We start from the raw sequence: 14606 nt of genomic DNA on the forward strand, positions 1-14606 counted from the left end.
GAATGCATGACCACAATTACAGGTCAAAGTTAAAGAGCAAAGCTCTGAGAACTGTTACTGGACGGGACCTCCCAGTCTCCCTCTCAGAGGACACGACACATTTCATCTTTGCTCACAACCCGTAACTTCTCACGACTAAAAACTCAAATCAATCGACACAGAAACAGCAGTACTGGCTCTGAAGTCCTCCCGTGAGCGCAGTCATCTATTATTTTATCAAATTCTAACCAGTTTTAGAAGACTAGCGTGTTGAGGTTTTGTGCTGGTACCACTAAGAAATGGCCACAAATTCATTCAAACACACAACAAAGACTGTTTCTTAATCACCACCTCTGATCTGATCAATCCCTGTTCAGTACGTGGAGATATTGAGGACGTCCCATCTTAAACCCCGACAAAGAGCAGAGAGGTGAACGCTGGGGAGGAGGTGGGACTTGGCCGGTGGCAGATGAGTACTTCTCCCTAAATAGCCCGACTGAATGAAAGTAATACGGATAAACCAGTGCAGAGGGGGAGAAGTGAGCAGGAAACTGCTCCTGATGCCTGCCTGAACAAGCTCCAGTGTCTCATTCATGTGTGAAGCTCTTCCCCTGTGCCAGGACTTTCTTTCAGATGGATTTGATGTCACTTGGCCTTTAGTAATACGCTTTTTCCTTCCAATCTCTTTAGTGCTGATTGGCACTTTTGGACTTTAGTGTCATTAGCTTTATCGGCAGGGTTTTAGATCGTGGGTCTGAATTTGCCAGCCCCTACGTGGCTGGTTGAAGGTCTCCTTTTAGCTCTGCTTAATTAGTTTCAGTCTACAAGCGACACTGAAACATCCTTTGAAGTACAGCAGTTAAACGGTACTTCATGTGTTCTGGGTTCCTTTAAGCCGCGGTTTGATTTAGGGGCCGTAACAAGAGCATTTTACAATTCTTGCTGTTGAGCATGTTGCGAACGTAAAACGAGAAAGAGGTTGAAGTGTCGCCACAATGGATAAATAAATCACTTTATCCTCTGGACAGTTCTGTGTCAGATGCTGGTGGTTTTATTCAGCTTCAGTGACAGATGCATGTTTCCTTTCTTTCTTTCCAGCATGGAAAACCTGCTCGTTGGGTGACATTTGCCCTTTGTCACCTAGGAAACGCCACCAGATTCGAACAGGGATGGGTCTCGCCAGAGATGAGGCCATTTCATCCGCCTTTCATCATGAGGAGGCAAATATCCATCCATCATTGATCCTCTGGCATCAAACTTATTCCTCCTGATGGACATTAAGGAATCAGGCCTTTTACTGAACTAAATAGTAAACATAATAAAATAGAGCAAATTAATGGATTCTGATGATTATTCTGATTACAACACGTGACTTGCTTTCAAACAAAACGTAATAAAGGCATCGTGTTTTCCTTCTTATAGCTTTACACATCGCCGCTGCTCTTCCTCTAAGCCCTCAACACATCAGGGTTGTTTACAGTCGGCAAATCACAGATCTTTTCAAAAAACGCACCGCCTGTGTCGCTTTGTCTCGCCCACATCCTCCTCTTCCCCTGTGTCAGTCATTATGATCCTTTTCAGGAGCCGGTAAACATCCAGCGCTGCGCTCAACAGCCACAGACAAAACTGCTCTATTCGTCGGAGCTGCTGGAGGAGGAGGAGGCCAACAAAACACTCTGCTCTTAGTAAACACCGGCGCCATGGCAACCTCCAGGGCACAGCATGCAAATCTCTATGGCAACGTCTCATCTGCATGTTTTTTACTGTGTGGATGTGGGGGGGGGGGGGTATGTGATGTTTGAGACACATCAAGACAAATGGCAGGCTGTGAATGCAGCGTCCAGAATATGAATGCTGGGAGCGCTGCAGGCCGACCAGGGGAACAACAGCAACACACCAGTTCTCTTTCACCGCTGCTGCTTTACAGGGTAATAAATGACACGCTTACGCGTTCATTTCCTTCATGGGAGCTGGGATAAAGTTGTAGAAACTGTAGAAAGCACAGCCAGTGATGATAGAAAAGACCAGAGGTGTCAAAAGTATTCACATTCATTACTCAGGTAGAAGTATAGATACTAGAAGTATAGGTACTAGAGTAAACTTGAGTAAAACTCAAGTTTTTTACTCAAGTAAAAGTATAAAAGTACTGGTTTCAAAACTACTTAAAGTATAAAAGTAAAAGTAATGTAAGGGGGAAAAGCCATTAAGGACAAAAGCCATTGAAAATGAATGTATCTTAGTATAATGCAAATATATTAAAGAACCATATATGTGTACTATTGAGCATTAACATGTGTTTCAGAAAGCAGGAGATATGATGACTAGTTGCCTATAAGTATTGTAATGGTGCAAAAAGTCAAACTTCAGAGGCATGTTATCATTTATCCTAACCTTTATTGGAATGTACATCCAAGTTTAGTTGCAGGAAGGTAACGAAGTATTTGTACTTCGTTACTTGACACCTCTGGAAAAGCCTGACACGATCAAAAAAGTTGATGATGGAACCTCCGTGTGTCATCGCAAACGACACCCGGGCTCCGTTTCGACCGCACGACCTCTGGACTTCAGGCCTGAAGCTGCAGCGGACGGAGATAGTGGCAGGTGAAGCTTTATGTTTTTATCGAGTTGGGCAAATCGTGGTCTCACATGTCACGTTAACAGGATTACAAAGGTAAAGAGTCATTCCCTCTGCTTGATGTGCTGGTGGTTGGCAGACAAAGCTGTGGATTAACTGCAGCTGACCACTGGTCCCTCAGCTCCAGCCACCGCTCTGAGTTCTGGTCCTTAACTAAGAGATGTTTTGAGCAGCACGGCTGCTGTTCCATGTTGACAGTGGGCCACAGTCGTTAAATCTTTGTAACTCACCGAGCAGATGTTCAGATAAAAATCATGTCCTTTCTAAAACCCTACTCTGGACTCACAGATGCCACGTAAAACTGGATTTTAAGACCGTGAGTAAACCAGGGATCCTACCTGATGAGGACAGCATCATACAGGAGCCCCTTTTTATAAATCCCTGTGCATTGTGGGAGCCAACAGATGTAACGTTTTCAGTACATATTTTAAGAAACATAATCTAAAAACATAATCATTTCAAAGCACGCTTTAAAAAGGTATCTGCATTCTGGGAAAATAACAGGCCATATCGCAGATAAACTGATAATGAGGATATTTATGTGCGTTTCAGGAGCTTTACGTGTGGTTGGAGGTTCGTACCTAGAAAAACTTTTGGGCCGCTAATACTTTCATGCATCCTGAAACTAAACATCGATCTGCTAAAAAACTTTACATACATCCCCCCACCCCGCTATCGCCCTTACATATATGGTTTTTTTTTAAATAATAAAATAAATACATAAATACATAAATAAAATATTACACCCCCTCAAATTGTCACAAGAAAAAAAAACTGGACTGTCTCAGAAAATTTGAATATTGTGATTTTCTGTAATGCATTTACAAAAACAAAAATGTCATACATTCTGGATTCATTACAAATCAACTGAAATATTGCAAGCCTTTTATTATTTTAATATTGCTGATCATGGCTTACAGCTTAAGAAAACTCAAATATACTATCTCAAAAAATTTGAATATTCTGGGAATCTTAATCTTAAACTGTAAACCATAATCAGCAATATTAAAATAATAAAAGGCTTGCAATATTTCAGTTGATTTGTAATGAATCCAGAATGTATGACATTTTTTTTTTTTTAATTGCATTACAGAAAATAAAGAACTTTATCACAATATTCTAATTTTCTGAGACAGTCCTGTACATGCTTTAAGTTTTACCAAACTTGGTTTTAAGCATTAATATATATGCAGACAAGGAAAAAACCAAAAAACTTTACATACCATTTGTTTTGCTTGAGGCCAAGTATGTTTTAAATGTGGGTACGACACGCTGCATTTATATGAAACACTCAGAAATATTGATGCTGCAGGTACTAAAACACAGGAAACACCTTGCTTCTTATTTGAACACTGGAAGTAAAATTCAGACTGTTTTCCTGCTGTCACTCTCAGACCCACTGGTCTGTATTTTTAGTCCGAGCGGAGTCCAAACACTTTGTCTTGTCGGGATTCATTACACCTCGGTGCAGACTGCTGGAGGCCCGTCTGACCTGACGGAGCCTGCGTCTATCTTCACGGGAGCCACGATGATGGAGCTCCCTAGTCTTGCCCTCAGGATGACACAAAACCTCCTGTGCTCCTCCGTCCAGCAGCAGCCATCAACCACGTCCTGCAGGCTGTTCCGAGGTGTTTACAATCGTCTGAGGACAGAAAGCGATACGCGCTTCTCCATCATGTTCCTGCTTGCAGGGAAAAGCTTTCTCCTACAAAAGGATTAACAAGCTGTGTCTTTGATTTGAAAAATGCTTTCATGGGTTTGCTCATAAGTGTGCCGCGCTTCCCAGCAGATGCTCAGGAATCAGGGCTCATGGAGTTTCAAATTAGATCTGACAGTTTCACCGCCGAGGAACTCTGTTGCATCAGCCGTCGTTCAGGACTTCCGCAGTCTGGCGCGTCGAACGCGCAGAAAGAAAACTTTGTACTTTGGGGTCATTTAGAGTATCTGGATGGGACACGCCGCAAATCAGACTTTGAAGTCAGATCCGACATCACGTCGCATTTTGACGACTACCTCACTCAAAGACCTCCAAATTCTTGATAATTACGAAAATGGCAAACATCTGTTTCACGTTCTACATTTATTTGACTTTCTACAAGGCAGCTGCACCTCATTTAGAAAACTTTCATCCCCTCGTAGACGATTCTACGGCTTTGAGCTTCCCGTACTAATTTCTTCAGAACAGCCCAACTTGTGACTACAAGAATCAGACGCATCACATTTACATAAGTCCTCGCAGAGATGGAAGAGGGCTCGCCTTGGGAACACCAGATAAACACGCCCACAAAAGATACAAACCACTTCCATCAAGATTTAAAAACTCCCGCTTGGAACATAAAGATGGAAAACATTCCTCATCACATGAATAAATCAGGATGTGAATATTTGATCAATATACATGCAAGATACTTTGACTGAAGTGAGTACAGCTAACTGAAAAGTTTTTTTTTCTTTTCTTTCAAAGCCAACCCTTCAGGAATCCTGCAGTTTTTCTGTAGTGTAACAGCTTGCTAAATGTACAAATAACTTATTTTTCTGGTTAAAAGGAATGGAAGAAACAAAAAAAAGTAAATGTTATAGGAAGACACTTCTGAGGTCTAATCGGAATATTTTATGTAAATTTGGACATAAATTACACTCAAATAGTTGCCTATTAAACTATCAGTCACTACTTAAGACTTGTGACAGTGAGTCCTTTAGATCCCTGAACTCTGTCTGTGTGAAGAACATGGCAGTGAAACAGAAGCCAAAATGTAAACAACCACCTCAGTTTTGGTATTTCGTTCCTGTTTTATTTTGAAACTATGGCTGCGTCCAAAATTCCATACTTCCACCCTAATGAGTATGCAAAATGAGTATGCAAAATTTTTTAGTGCGTCCGAAACATTAGAACGTACACAATAGTATGTACTATCCATACTCATTCCGGATAATTTTATGAGTGTGGATTGATGGACACTAGCCGAGCAGAAACTTCCCACAATGCAATGCAGCGGCGTTTGGTTGCTAAGCGATATGTATAGTCATAAGTATAATATTAAGTATAATAATATTATTATATAATATTAATATTATAATATTTGTATATAATAATATTATATAATGTCATCTTATTTCGGCCAGAATAAACGGGAAAGAGCGGAGCGCTGCTACCGCTGCTACCGCTGCTACCGCTACTACCGCTGCTACCGCTACTACCGCTGCTACTGCTGCTACCGCTACTACTGCTGCTACCGCTGCTACCGCTGCTACCGCTGCTACCGCTGCTGTGACACGTCACTTCCTGACGTAACGTGTGTGCTCTTAATAGTACATCCAAATTAATGCATACTACTGATATTTACTCAAAAGTGTGCCAAATTTAAGTATACTTTTTAGTATATACCGTTTAGTATGGCATTTAGGATGCACCGCCTGTGTCCTTGTGTTTCAGTTTTGTCTTGACTTCCCTTGTTCTCGTCTACCCTGATCGTCTGCACCTGTGTCTCCTCAAGCCTTCTGTGTATATCTTGTGTCACAAGTTAAAACCTACTACCTCGTGAAGTAGGAAATAACCCTGACCTGAAATGTATGTATTTGTGTGTGTGTGTGTGTGTCCATCCATCCATCCATTGTCCACCGCATTATCCGAGTCCGGGTCGCGGGGGCAGCAGTCGGAGCCGGGATCCCCAGACTTCCCTCTCCCCGGACACTTCCTCCAGCTCTTCCGGGGGGACTCCAAGGCGTTCCCAGGCCAGCCGAGTGACGTAGTCACTCCAGCGTGTCCTGGGTCTTCCTCGGGGCCTCCTCCCGGTGGGACATGCCCGGAACACCTCACGAAGGAGGCGTCCAGGGGGCATCCTATACAGGTGCCCGAGCCACCTCAGCTGGCTCCTCTCGATGTGGAGGAGCAGCGGCTCTACTCTGAGCTCCTCCCGGGTGTGTGTGTGTGTGTGTCAAACTAAAATAAACAACAAAAACCGGCACCGTTCCACAATAACAGAACCTGTCCACTCACCTGCTGGCAACGGCCAGCACGGTCGTTGGCCGGCGCAGCCGAAGCGAGGTGCTGGTTAGGTTCGGTTCAGGTGCGGGTATCCAATCCCGCTCCGGATTCTTTTTTATTACGTTTTCAGTTTTATCCTTTTTTTTCTTCCCGTAGGTGTTTTTTTTATGTTTTTCTTCATATATCCATATCTATGTCGCTGCACGTCTCCGATGCCGCGCGCGTCTCAGTCAATAACATTCCATACACGAAGCTCCGCTCCTCTCAACGCGTTCACAACTATCAACTACCGGCTGAGTATTGGCCTCCGTGTGTACCGTAACGTCAGTGACTCCCGACCCGCATACCACACAAACACGCCAGCCGCCACCTGGTTCAAACAATTCTCTCTTCGTCGCCGGGTGATGACGTTATATAGCCGCACCACCTTGTGACGTATCGACCCAGTGCCAAATAATAAACAAACAGTGTATGCAGGGTGTGTGAAGATATGCATGAGCCTTATAATGCCCAATATCCTAACAATTGTCTTGTCTTTCTCTTGCTCCCTGCTGGTCCGTACTGTTTCTTTCCTCTATGTGTTTTTCCTAGGTTTTTCTCTAGTGGTATGTGCATGTGTTTTTGGTTTGTTTTTACTAAATAAATCAGTTTTTGGAACTCCTGTGTCTCTCCTGCATTTGGGTCCTAATCAACCACTCTGTGACACAGAGAGCGTGACTTTTTTGTTTTAAGAAGCTCATTTAATCAAAAAAAATCAAAGTAGTCTTGCTTTTTCTCTGACAAATAAAAAGGTTAAGACAGATTCCTGTTTTGTCAACGGTTAATAAAACTAAACATGCATTCATTTTATTTAAATTGGCACAAATGAAGTCATTTGTCATTTATGGAAGAGGAAGCGAAGAGACTCAAGAAAGTGATAAAAGAGAAAATGAGAGAGACCAAACAATGTTGTAAGAGGAATTTAACCTCAGGGAAACCGCTGAACTCACAGTTACAGGAGTTCTTTTGTGTTGCTTTGAACCAAACACCAACATTCTGACTTCCAGGTTGACACCTGCAAGGAAGTAGGAAACTTTTAATTTCTTTTGAAACTTTTAATTACTTTGACTACTGGGGGCTGACTCCACAAACTTGTCAATCTCCACAGAACCCCACGTTAAAATGTCAAACTTTTAAACATACAAAAATAAACAACCTGCTTCAAAAAAGTGGCTGTGGTTTCTGAGATTTCGCATCCAGGACAACTGGAAGGGTACATGGTAAGTTAACATTTGGGATATCTCAATCAAAACAGCGACGCGCGGAGAACATCATGACGCAATTAACGTCATTTCTGCTTCTTCTTCCTGTATCCAAATTCAAAACAAATGCTGCTTCGCGCAACTTTTCGCTCACCTTCTTGTAAATCTGGCTATCCCGGTACTTTCTACCGTCTACAAATGCCAAAAAGTTCATATCCTTCATTACATTTATGAAGTGATTAGTCTCCTCCTCACTCCAAAAGTTTGGCGTGGTCTTGTGTTTCTCCGTGTTTAGAAGAACTTCCTGGACTCAAAAAACCAAGATTCCTTGCGAAAAGAGCATGCGCAGAAAACAAATTCATTTTCCGTTTGATCGGGATATTCCCGAGTAACCCAAGGGTAATTTTTGGGTTTTTAAAAACCGGAATATGAGCAAATTCCGGTTATTCAAAGGGGTTATTGGTGTTTACATGGCCGTGCAAAACCGGGTTATTGCTAATATTCCGGTTTTAAATGAGTTATTGACTGCATGTAAACGCAGTCACTGAATGAACAGGTGAACCGGGACATTAAACGTCTGCTAGCAGCACTGGAGTTGTTTCAGGTGGGAGTGGTGAAGGAGCTGCTAGCCACAGCTAACTTTGACTGACATATGGTGGTCATGTTCCCATCAACTTCCCGGGGCAACATGGCTGCACAAAGTATGAAGAAAATGAGACATGAGGCCCTTCGAGAACCAGTGGGTCACAAGACTGATGGTCGGTCCATTGTTTTTTAACGCTGGTAGCTGCAGGTCCCAGCAGAGCTCTGCTACTTCTTGTTTCAGCTCTGGCAGCACCAGTTTTGGATGTTTCTGTAGCCACATTTGAAACAAAGAAATTTGGACAGTTTTGATGAGAATGAATGTGCAGTAATATTAATCAGCATGATGGGTTGGCATAAGCTAAGTCAGCCAAGCTAAACTGGCTAACTGAGCTTGTACTTCAGCTACGAGGAGAGAGAGGCTTACAAAGTGCTCTTTAGAAAACCTGATGCCACAGCGTTTAGTTCACTTCTTTTTTAACAGTCTTCCCTTCAAACAGAAATTCTGACGTCTGAAAAAAGTTTCCTTTTTCTGTCATTTCCTTTTGTCTGATTATATGACAGCACAGTGGGAGTGTGCAAAGTACAGGAACAGTGATTCTGACTCTGCATTTTCATCATACATGTTATTTAGCATAGGCTATTATTCAGAGTCCATGTTTTTACGTGAGCAGGTCATATTGTGGTTTGTTGGCCTGGACTTGTGTCTGCAAGACCTCTGGATCAGCAGGATGTGCACGTCCACAGAAATGCTTATGTGCCATCATCTGAAGTGGCTGCTGCTGAAAGGTGACAGTTATCTAAGTATACAATGAGTGCACAAAAGCAGAGTTACCAAAAATTAGAGGCCTGTAAAACATGTTTTACAGTTCATCGGTGTATCACTGCGCCAAATATCCGTCGACTTCAGCGAAACCTAACTTGTCAACAGGATACATGGAAAGTTGTGAATAAAGCAACAACCTACTGCTTATGTAAATGATTTCAACACAGAGCCCTGATGTGAGTAGCAGAATTAAATTTGATACTTTGAGTTTGGGATTCAGGACTCCCAAGTCCACCCACAGTGATGAACCCTCAGCTGGAGGCTTTCACATATCTAGTTACCAGCTAAACTGACAGAAATATACCCTTCATAACAGTTTCAGACACAATATTTTGGTAAGTCATGCATAGAAACAGGTTATTAAACCAACACAGACACGTCCTAATTTTCTGAACAATTGTTCATATGAAGAAATCTCACTGGTTTTTGCAACAGGCGTGAGGGTGGTTCCGGTTTGGTGGTCTCCAGCTCCATCTGTGATACTTCTGCACCTCCAAATCTGAGACTGTGGTTCTCAGTGGGTTGGTCTCTCTTGGTTGGGAGCGAGGTGCTTCCCCAAGTGGAGAAACAGTGGATGGATAGATGGATCAGTGCGGACTTGGTACCTGTCTGTTGTGATAAAAAGGAGGCTGAGCCAAAAGGAAGGCCCTCATGTCACTGGTTGATCCATGTCCGTGCCCTTAACTATGGTCATGAACTCTGGTTAGTGACTGACTGAATGACACCATGAATACAAACGGTTAAAATGTGCTTCCCGTTCAAGGCAACTGGACTCTCACTTCTTTATATCAGGTGAGAAGTTCAGTCAGCCCAGAGAGACTCGGTAGAGTCGCTACTCCTCCACATCAAGAGGAGTCAGTTGAGGTGTTTCCGGTATCCGGTGGGGATATTGATCTATTGATCAACAATGATGGATCGATTCAATGATGAATGATCCACTAGCATTGATACAAAATGAAAATATCGATCAGATGTATTGCAATCCTCATCAACAAATGTTGTCTGGAAAAAAAAAGAAAAAAAAAGAGAAAAAAAAAATCACTGGGTTTGTATGTGTATATTTATGTATGTGTATGCGTATGTATGCGTATATATATGTATATATGTTAAATATAATAATAATGCACATATATATGCCTTTGGTTTTTACCGGCATGGTATCAATCATTAATATGTGTGCAGACAAGGTATAAAAAAAAACTTTTATGAGAAGAACAGATCGTTTTCTTTTTAAAAATCCAAATTGACACAGAAATAAAAAAAATGTGAAAAGATATTTTATTTTTTATATTTCTGCAATTTGATATGAATGGAAAAGATTGCCTCATATTGTCTCATATTGATCGTCAGCTGATGACAACCCAGTCTCACATCAAAATGTGAAATAGCAATAGAATTAAAAAAAAAAAAAGAAAAAAAAAAGTGAAATAGCAACGATTGTTCTCAGTACGAAACGTATTAGTTTCACAATAAAGTCTCTCAACTTGTGACATGTTCATGTTTTTTTTCCTATTATTTTCTATTGGCCTGCCGAAAAGTCCTGGTGAATCACAGTACATCAAATCAACATCTGACTGTTGTAGATTCGGTGCGATCAGCAAACATCACATAGTCAGCCATTAAATCAACGTCAAATCATATAGGAGTTAAACTTGTGGTGTACACTTCCTGTTTGGACACCTCTTTGGGCATGTCCAACCAGGAGGAGGCCGTGCAGGCCCTGGGCTCAGTGGAGAGATTATAGCTCTGAGGGACAGGATGCCTTGGTGTGTAAGAGGTGGCTGGGAAGAAGGTCTGGCTTCTACTCAGGCTGCTGTCCCCTCCACTGATAGTGGGAGGATGTTCTTATAACAGGTGTATTATATACCTGCTGAGAATTTGCAGCATGATTTGATGTTTGAATTTGAGATAAAGATAAGAAGACTGGATAACTTGACTTAAAGGGGACCTATTATGGCATCTAATACCTATTTTAAACAGTCCTTGAATGTCTTAAAAACAAGCTTTTGATTGTTTTTGCTAAATAAATTAGAAATTCAGCCTCTAAGCCATGTCTTTTCTTCCCATTCTCTAACCTCATTATCTATGCGGGATTCTGAGTGGGCGGGGCTATGATAATGAGGCTCTGTGCTGATTGGCTGCCTGAATGATGCGATACACCGCTACGAAAAAATGGAGGAAGCTCCGGCCAGCAGAGTTAGTTGTGGGCGTGGTTTCACGCATGGGAGGCCAACTTCTGTAAATCGCTCCTGTCGTTACGTAACGAAAGGGAGCAGAATCTTATTGGCTCGTAGATCCACATCACACTGGATGGCTCATCCGGGCGGCTGTACAGACACTGCAGAATTTGGTTGCTTTCCTCCTTCTCTGAGTTGGCAGGCTGAGATGAGACCACTTTATATATGTTAAAGCAAGAAAAAACCTGTTTTTCATAATAGGTCCCCTTTAACTTAATAAATTCATCCATCATCCATTCACACTTATTCTCATTCAGGATCATAGGAATCTGCTGGAGCCTGTTCCAGATCTCACTGGGCGAAAGTCAGGGGTACTCGGTTCTCAGCTTCCCGAGAAAAGCTACTAAAGCTCAGGGGGATCTGCAGAACAGGGGCCCGCTGGGATTCGAACCAGGAACCCTTTTGCTGCGAGGCCCCAAGCCACCATCCTGCAAAGAATGCAAGTGTGGAGCTTGAACTTTTTAAATTTAGTGTCACTTTGGACATAAAAATAAAGGCTCTAAAGCACAGCAGAGGGGATTTTTAAAAGTTATCCAGTTACTTACATACCGTTGTGTGTAAACTGATATTAATACAGCGTAACAGTTTGGAGCTATTGCAGGTCAGTGCTTTTACATGGAGAGGATGTTGGGTTTTGATGTCCACATCAGAGGCCTCCACCGTGATCGTGGGCGGCTCATCTGTCCTCTCTCACGACAACAATATCCAACAATAAAAGAAAAAGATGGATCCTGGATGCCATCTGAGCTTCTGAGCGGAGCGTAAATGGAGTTTATTTACCTCCAGCATCGCCCCGGTAATGACATCCCTGGAAATGAATCAGACTTCAGGGAACAAACACAGTTCAGCTGAGCTGAGGGCTCTCACACATGCAGGGAAACCAGTGTGTGTGTGTGTGTGTGTGCGTGTGCGTGTGCGTGTGCGTGTGCGTGTGCGTGTGCGTGTGTGTGTGCGTGTGTGTGTGTGTGTGTGTGTGTGTGTGTGTGTGTGCGTGTGTGTATTTCATTAAACAGCAGAGGAGATGGATGACATTATGCTCATTCAGGTATCCTCTCTGGAATCATGATGAAAGACAATTTAGTGAGATTGGAAAACGGATATACACGTGTGTATTCTTGAACTCCGCACACACATGCACATGTGTGCTCCGGGCATTCAGATGTTTCTCGACTCATTAACTTTAATTTCATCTCAACACCTTCACAGCTCAGCTGTTGAACTCCCTGCAGTCTTGTATGGACACAGCCCCCTGGGATCTTTACGGTTAAGGGTTTTCTGCTCTCCTGTCTTCCGTTTCTGTTTTCCCTTTTTTTCCAGGGGCGGTGTGTCCTCTTTGTGGTTGTTTTGAATGTGTTTGTTGAGCTCTGTGACTTTGACAGAAGCCTCTGCCTAAATGATTCATCAGTGAACCATGTTAACTGAAGGACTCATACTGGGCTCATACTAATAATAGTAGTAGTAATAGTACTAGGCCTACTACTACTAGTAGTAGTAGTAGTAACAGCAGCAGTAGTAGTAATACAAATAGTAGTAGTAGCAGTAGTAGTAGTGATAGTAGTAGTAGTAGTAGTAGTAGTAGTAGTAGTAGTAGTAGTAGTAGTAACAGCAGGTTGTCTCATGTTCGTCATAAAAACCCCTGACAACCTTTGTGGAAGAAAACCGGTGTTTAATTGTGAGACTGTGCCATCTGGTGGATAAATGTAGTACTGCAGAAAATATTTTCCAACCTCGATCCGTGCTTTGCAAATATGGAGGAAAACAAAGATACTAAAAATAATCTTAGCCTCTTTGGCTTTAAATTAAAAGCAGTTTAGTTTGAAAAAAAAGGCTACAAAGGTGAATTAATTTAAACGAGTGTGAAGTGCAGTCAAGAGCCAATACTGCATTTTCTGTTTTATTCTTCAACTCATGTCCCTCAACAACACTTAAATGAGGCTGGGAATATGGACGGTGTGCGAGGATAACAAAGATTAAAAACAAAGACAAATAAGTTATGGGAAGAGTTGTCAAAAAGTATTTAATGGTCGAAGAATTTGACAAAACATTTTTGAATTTTTGGGTCTGACCAGTAGTATAAGTATCAGGATAAGAGTGTCAAGGTTGACATTCCCCCCAGCCTTCAGTTTCTGTTTTGCCCCGCCTGTGTCCCATCTGCCCTGATTGTGTCTGCACCTGTGTCTCGTCATGTCTCGTTGTCCCCTCAGTATATCTTGTCTTGTCATTCCTTTGTCCCCTGTCGGACTGTACTGTTTCCACCTCCATGTCTCCTCGTAGTTTTTTGATCCTGGTTTTTTTGTTAATCCTGCTCTGCAGCGCCTTGTTTTTGCCTTTTTGAGAATAAACCCTTTTTGTTGCAACTCCTGGCTCCTGTTCTCCTGCACTTGGGTCCTTAGAAAACCAAACCATGACAAAGAGTGAAAGGATAATACAACATAAAAGTGAATTTTCTGTAAGACCCACTGATATTCCCTTACCGATGGCGGCAAATAGTTCAGACCAGAGATATATTCACTTTCATCGATACTGACACTGTCACAAATTCCCCTTCTGGTATTGGTATTTGCTTCTGATTTTATTGTATTATTTGTATGTACTTGTATTACTTTAACTTAAGGGGTCCTTTTTCATTAAAATCATTTATGTGTGAAAATGAAAAGACAAAATAAAATGTTCACATAGGAAGAAGAAGAGGAAGAAAAACAGTCAGAGGAACAGCAAGGTTAGCTCACTTGGAGACTAAATGATCTATGCTGGAGATTGAGGAAAAAAAATGTATTTGTCACATTAAATCATCATTCATTCAATCATTAAAAGCTAAGAAAAATAACAATCTACATTACCTTCATTGTCTTCGGGCAAAAAACTGTTTAAATTATAATTATTGTCATTATTACTACAATCATTGGGAGATTCCTCCAATTTTCCTGCCGGTTTATATACAAAGGTTTGAAAAAGAGCTAAATACCAGAAACAGTAATAAAAAATAGTAGTAGTAAATAGTAACCTTTGGTGAAATACAGTCTTCATCCCTTCAATCACAGACGGGGTCTTTGACTGATTCATCTTTTATTCATAAAGGTGGACTCAAATAATCTGAAACTGTAGACCACCTCTCAAAATA

The sequence above is a fragment of the Cololabis saira genome, chromosome 6, assembly GCF_033807715.1.
Source record: "Cololabis saira isolate AMF1-May2022 chromosome 6, fColSai1.1, whole genome shotgun sequence".
NCBI lineage: Eukaryota > Metazoa > Chordata > Actinopteri > Beloniformes > Belonidae > Cololabis > Cololabis saira.